The 7,644-nt window shown below is 31.4% G+C and overlaps 1 long non-coding RNA gene across 1 annotated transcript; it reads right to left on the bottom strand.

Annotated features, from left to right (window-relative positions):
- Positions 1-286: 286 nt before the first annotated feature.
- Positions 287-3,789, bottom strand: LOC127716679 (uncharacterized). The gene is made up of 3 exons (XR_007989073.1): positions 3,605-3,789; positions 1,534-1,757; positions 287-483 (listed from the first exon to the last, which is right to left on the bottom strand). It is a non-coding gene; the product is annotated as an uncharacterized LOC127716679 (long non-coding RNA).
- Between the last annotated feature and the right edge of the window lie 3,855 nt (positions 3,790-7,644).

The following is a 7,644-nucleotide window of genomic DNA, read 5'->3' as shown; positions in this document are numbered from 1 at the left end:
AGTTTAGAACCATGAAATTATGCTCAACTATAGGTAGAAAATACGAGCTCCAAACCGTTCAAAATCTATGATTTGCTAAGAATTTCATCGAATACAGAGAACTAATAATATAATCACAGATGAGGTTCATGATTTTGGTAAGACACATGTATACTTGGTTTGGTTGACATCTCGACACTACTTTCTATAGCAACTATCATAAGTCAGTCGAAATATAAAACAAAATGAGTATTTAATGTCCATGCATAACAGTTAAAACTATTTACATTTTCTGATTTATACATTGGTATTATGAGTAAAAAATCAATAACTTAAATTGTTATTATACGATAAAGGTAATTGACTGTTGATTACAAGGTGTTGAGTTGAAAATTCATCCACAGGAACGGGAAACAATATTAGATAAATAATGCACGTTGTGCGTCTATAATTAATGTGTATGTAATATCTTCAACTTTTTGTTGTCATCCGAGCTTGCAAATTCTGAAGAAAAAAAAAATTTGTTATTCTTAAATACGTGAAGTTGCATTTAAGGAGAGACGGCAAACACGTTAGGTCAATAATATTACTAATATTTACATTATTTTTCTTCAATTGGCCTCTTTTGTCTCTTTTCAATGTTCTTTTATTACTACTTTTTTGTACAGGTCGAAAAGCGCCCTTAGTGCACTTTAGAATCCTCTTTTAACAAAGAAGAACTAATATCAATCTTACAAATATTTTTCACACCCCTAAATATTGATTACAGAAATTGTTATGTTTACGTCAATGACACTGCAATCACACTTTCGTAATCAATGATGGATTTATCCAGAAGAGAAGATGTATAATACTTTATTGGTTAAGATTTTAAAACCTTAAAAGTTGCTTATTACATCATTCTTTATTTGATCGTTGAACGACTTCCCGCAAAAGTAACGATAAAAAGAAATCTTTCATATGACCTGTAGAAAATGTATGGTATACTGCTTAATGATCTCGCATAGTTCAGTTTAGTGAATTGAATGATTATCTTACGAACTCCGGTATCTATCACCATTCCTTAGTGTTAGAGTATATTCTGGGTTTTATAAACAATATTAGGTCAATGTCAGAAAATATAAACTTTTTTGTAAGAGGCTGAGAAACTGGGGAAGGGCGAGGTTTCACCAAATACAAAAAAAGTTTATATTTTTTTCTGACATTGACCTAATATTGTTTTTATATTGCAACTTAAATTAATACATTGATAGCCATTTAAATTGAATTTAATTTCAAACTTTTTATCATCACTTTATGAACCTCAGATTGTAGAACATTTTTTCCATGATGAAATTGACATTCCAAAAATATAGCTGTGTTACTATATTTAGGAAATAAACACAACTAGTCGTAGTATAAAATGGGATTCATTTTGCTTTATCAATAGCATTTCATGTAGTGTTTGTCAATGATGTCCTTTATATGATCGTTTTTGTCATCTTGAAATGCTATTTTCCTATTTTCTCTCTTTGGCATACCGTGTCCTCTCCCATTATTTCATATTAACCTTACCGAAATCTATCACAATGGTGGTGAAGTTATTGAGTAATTCGGTGGGTGATATGCAGAGTCAGTTGGTGCAGACAGTTGTTTACTAGATTGGTGAGACGCAATACATTCTGAATAGGGTGGTGGTTGAGAATTTTGCATAAAACCTTGTGCATTATTTTCGTTGTTAGCTGAACTGTCATCCAAATTATTATGTGTCCAGTTAACGACTGTTTCTGTTTCTCTCTCTATATTAAAACAAAATACATTTGTACGTTTTGAACATGTTGAAAAAAAAATCCAATATGATATTTGGTCATAACACAATTACGCTTTTGTTTTCTTCTAAATCTTTGGCTCTAAAGATGTATATATATTCTTTATAAAAAATATTCATTACATAGGTCACTGAACAGCTTTCAACAATGGCCAACGCAAATACCCGAAATAAATAATGCATATCAGTATTTACAAATGAAATTAAGGCAAACAATCACAATGTGATCATTACATTGTATTATAAATTTCAAGTAGTGGAGGGGTCTCGGTGGTCAACTGGTCTATGTAGTTCTACTACTGTAATCACTAGCCAGTTAACAATGAGGTTGTGAGTTCGAACCCCGCTCGTGCGGGTGCACTTGACTCAAATCTTAATTGACTAGGATTGTCAGTTTTCCTATCGAAGGTTAGTGGTTTTCTCCGGGCACTCCGGCTTCCTTCACCATTAAAAACTTGGTGCAACGAAATAGCCGAAAAGTGGCGATAAAAAAGTGGCGTTAAAACACCAACAATAAATCATTCAATCAAATAGTGGAAAATACACATGTAACATGCCAAAGTAAGAAAATCATCATCGCATGTGGACATTTATCAGTTATCGTTGTAACAGAAGACGAGTTACCAATTTAGTGTGCATTGAGGTTTGATCAATTGAAACGCTATATGTGGTGCATGCAACCGCAAAGTGATACAGCGCACTTGGCAAATCCACAGCGCCTTTTGTCTGATTTTCACCTAAAGGTGATACCAAACATCTTGACTAGAATTAATATGGCTCGTTTAATTTTAGTAAAAGTTTGACAAAACATTAACGTTAACCCTTTGATAAAAATTTAAAAATTTAAAAAACCTTGAACCACACACATTTTGGAAAAAAAATCTTTGGATATATAGGAGTTTGAAAAACCCTAAAATTGATCAATGAGAAGCTATGTTTTTCCTTAACTATAGAATATGATTAAAACGTTCACCTGATTTAAACAGATTTATCTCCCTGAAGTGGTATGTAACATCTTAATATGAGAGCGAGAACTGTAAAATCGAGGAAAAGTTACATCCCATTATACATGATATAGGTTCAAGACTATCCTTAGCTGCGTGTTGAGCGGACAAGTGCATTTTCAAAAATTTTCCCTATTTTATTTATTTATAAATGCCAGTTTTTGTAAGAAGCAGGCAATTTAAAAGAATTTCAAAACATGGCTTAAAACAAACCAATCGACATAACCATCATATTTACCCTCGTCATGAAACGGAAAGTCTTTTGTTTCTGTGAGTCTGGTTATTTCAGAAATCTTTAGATAATTTTTGGTTAGAAAAAAAGTAGAAAAACGGAGAAAGCTCCTTTTAGCAGTTGTATTTCTAGTGCTTTTTAACAGAGAGAGGAAACAAATTGTACATGTATATGTGTGCACCATTATAGAGTTTGAACATAAATGAATCAGGATCAGAAGATACATGTATATTGTTATTTTTTTCAAAACATTAGTTAAATTATTGTTATTCTCATCCGTGAATGAATAATTTTTGTAATACGAATTGCGTCAAACATGCATTTTGGTAGATTTATTTAAAGATAGATATAAGAAGATGTGATATAAGTGCAACTATCCATCAATGTCAAAATTTGTAAAACAATTAACCATTTAAAGTCAAAGTACCGCCTCCAACATGTTCAGCACTGAGCTTTGGCTTACACAAAACAGCAAGCTATAAAGGGCCCCAAAAATGACTAATATAAAACCATTTAAACAGGAAAAAAATGTGCTTTATCATATTATTGGTAAGACATATTGACTTTTGTCATAAAACATACCTCCTACAATATATACCGGATTTCCTCTGAGCTGTCCGGAATTCCTACTTATCTGCTCATTGGCTGCATTGAATAGGACATCTCGTCTTTGTTGATCACGTCTTTTTGACTGCTTCATAACAATAAAAGTTATGATAACAACTAGCACAATCACAGCTCCAAAGGCTGCAAAAATACTGACAACAACGTGTCTGTAAATCAAATAAAAAACCTATTGTTATTTGCATTTTCAGTATGGCTTGGAATTGTATTTAACCTTACACCGAAACCTAACAAATTCTTATTTTTGTTCAAGGTCATCTGTGAAAAATTCGAAGAAATGTTTTGACCTTCTAACATTACTGATATCTATTAATCTGAGATATATGTTTATCTTTCTGCAGTTGCTCGTTCTTCTCGATTATTGATTATTCAAGGATTGCAATTTCATGGTTTAATTGTAACGTAATATCTGTTCGAATTGCTTTAGCTACTTTTATTTGGCCAACAAACACAAGATTGATTTGACGTTATTTTGCAAATTTCACATTAAATTAAATTGAATAAAATTAAGAAGATGAAAAAAACATTCATTGAAAGCTAAAATTCAATCCCTATCCTAGCTAAGTTTTAATTTTTTTATAAAGTAAGAGTTTAATATTTTCATCGAAACTATTTATTCTATTACCGAAACTATAACATAATTTTCATTAAATTCATTTTCAATCAAGGATTCAAAGATTTTACTTCATTTAAGTCCCAACACTTATTAACTTTATCCAAAAAGACTGGGTTTGATGATATATTCTTTGCATATGTATACATAATATGAATATGTTAAATGTTGATATAAATGCTCCTTTAGGTAAGGGATTTATATTTTCAGAATTCAGTCTTGCTAGGTAAGACCGGGACTGTGAAGAAATCAAATGTCTAAAGGAGTTTCTTCCTACTTCTTCTCGGACTACTATATTTGATAGGTTTTTATTGGTACCCATTTAAAATTCTCATAAAGGAAGTGAACGTTTTCGAAAGGAGTTTTATGAATAAATGAAATTTGATTAAATGTTTTACTATTTTGATAACTTATGAGAGATTTATACATATGTAAATGTACTTACTTAGAGGGTTTACTGGTATTTGGAAAATATTGATCAATGTAATCATATGTTGTGTGCTTTGGATAAGCTGTAAATGGTTTATAGGTAAAATATCTTTGAGTAGTTGACGAAACACCTCTTGTAGGGCGATGTGTAGTTGTTGTAGTCACACTTCCTGTAGGACGCTTTGTAGATGGTACCGTCGGATTTGTTCTGTACGAAAAAATAAATATAAGCCCCAATTTATGTCCATGTAAAACCACTGATCATTTAATGTTTGTAACGTTAATTACGTGTAGGGATTTGAAACACAAAATTCCATCTTACTTAATATGAAAAATGATTATGAAGCTAGCTGCACATTATATAAAAAAATATTCGGATACAAAGTTGTTACACATGTATTGTATGATTACTAAACGAAACATTACTTATACATGTTATATAATCAACCAATTCAAATTTCAAACTTATTTCTTAAATCAATCCTATTTTTAGATTGATTCATAGCAAAGACACCTTATGTATTTTTGACCGACCGCTTACAATATTTTTTATTGAGTACAATGAAATAAATTCTATTGTCCACATCGTTTCTTTTTTTTTTATTGTTATTCTTTTGTATTTACATATTTTGTTTCTGTAAATTATATTAAATATATTTTTATTTAATCTTCGATTTGTTCTTTTAGGAGGGTGCAAGTTTGAATAAATATTATATGAAAAAAGTAGAAAATATTTGTTTTGGTAGATTAAGATTAGTAGTGAAATTTTAATCCATTACTTGGATAAATTAAAAACTAGAATAAATCTTTATCATTTAACAACAATGGCATCCAAATATTAATAAAATTAATAATACTGATTTTAAAAAAAATTAAAAGAAACTGAAAAAGCAGGATCTGCTTACCCTTACGGAGCACCTGAGATCACCCCCAGTTTTTGGTGGGGTTCGTGTTGCTTAGTCTTTAGTTTTCTATGTTGTCTCATCTGTACTTTTATTTGTCTGTTTGTCTTTTTATTTTTGGCCATGGCGTTGTCAGTTTGTTTTCGATCTATGAGTTTGACTGTCCCTCTGGTATCTTTCGTCCCTCTCTTTTACATGTATAACACGTCGATTTGATATGAGATGCTCCGGAAGGATGGGCAGATCCTCTTCCATATTGGCATTCGTCATATTACTTATTATGAATAAATACTTACTGTGCAGTAGCTTCACATTTGTGGTATGCGACATCATCGACACAATACCACGTACTATTCATTTGACAACATTCATCACACCAATTAATAGCTTGCCAGGCAGGGACGTCCACATTACAGGGACCAAGGCATTCGATGTTAGTATAAGTTGTTTTTTCACATACTTCGGCTAGAATTATATTGAAAGGTGCACCCAATGATTAGATCACGCAAAACAAAATCGACACACCGCAATCAAAATCATACATCGTAAAGAGATGACAAAATTACAGAAGCTGTCGTATCCAAACACGTACTAATGTTTTTGTGTTAGAAAAAAAAAATCAAAAACAGGATTATTTTTTGTCCATTGAATTGATTGGTTTAAATTGATGATCTTTATTTTTGCCGTGTCTAAAATACACCCGCAATAGGGTTAGAAATTTTTTTCTTCGTCATGAAAGCCAATGATGTATAAAATCTGTAACCAAAAGATTTCAGTGGAAATATGTGTATCAACACATATTCTGTTTATTCATTCAATTATTTACCCGTATCAATTCATCCGTATATTTTTATCTAACACACAAATAGCTGATAAATAATACAAGTACCTACCTTCAATGTTGTTAAATAATACAAATAAAATAACTTTATCGAAGAAACCCTGTTTCATCTTAAAGTCATTTAGTTTTTCACAGGGATAAGTTTTGTTTTCTAAATCAACTTATTGGTGTGCAATGTCCGTATTGGTTAAAAGTTTTATCTGATGTTGAAATATAAACAAGGGTAAAATTTCCAAGTGTAATCTTTACAACGCAATATATACGTATATTGTACTGTGAAACATAGCAAAACCGAACAATCTTGATAATAGAAATTTTTGTTTACATTTTGAAGGTATTCAATTAAGACAGATTCAACAACTAAAGAGAACCTATTGCAAGTCCAAAACAAGAATTCCAGTTATTTAGGTTTTATCTTTTACAATTGGGTTCGTTCAGACAGGTTTTGACTGTATTTTAATAAAATCTATATCTCGTTTTCTGAAATACATCATATAACTTGACGACCTTCAAATAGGAAATACAATAATTCGTTTACGTAGACAAGTATAAATAATAATAACTTCTTTATATGTGCTACAACAAACAGATATAACAATGTATAAGCGATCAAATATACAACATACTACATTGTATTCATAAAGCAGTAGAAATTAAAACAGAAATTTCTAAGTTGGTTTGATTATTGAAAATTAGTTAGTTAGACTGTTAGCACTCTGTGTATTTCATCATATTGTAGCGGCATTTTGATTTGATCCTTTTTTTCGGGGGTTATGAGAATTTGAATATTTGACGCAACTCCTCTGAGACAATTTGATAGAAAGCTGTTTTACTGAGTCTTATATAGACGAAATGCGCGTCTGGCGTATCAAATTATAAGCCTGGTGCCTTTGATAACTATTAACACCACTGGGTCGATGCCACTGCTGGTGGACGTTTCGTCCCCGAGGGTATCACCAGCCCAGTAGTCACCACTTCGGTGTTGACATGAATATCAATTATATGGTCATTTTTATAATTTTACTTTTTGCAAAAGTATGAACTATTCGAAATACTAAGGATTTTCTTACCGCAGGCATAGATCACCTTAGCCGTATTTGGAACAATTTTTTGGAATTTTAGGTCCTCAATGCTCTTCAACTTCATACTTGCTTGGCTTTCTAACTATTCTGATCTGAGCGTCACTGATGAGTCTTATATAGACGAAACGCGC

The sequence above is a fragment of the Mytilus californianus genome, unplaced genomic scaffold (genome assembly GCF_021869535.1).
Source record: "Mytilus californianus isolate M0D057914Y unplaced genomic scaffold, xbMytCali1.0.p SCAF_9, whole genome shotgun sequence".
Taxonomy (NCBI): Eukaryota; Metazoa; Mollusca; class Bivalvia; order Mytilida; family Mytilidae; genus Mytilus; species Mytilus californianus.
The sequence above is the reverse complement of the archived record's forward strand: the minus strand, read 5'-3'. Positions and strand labels throughout refer to the sequence as shown.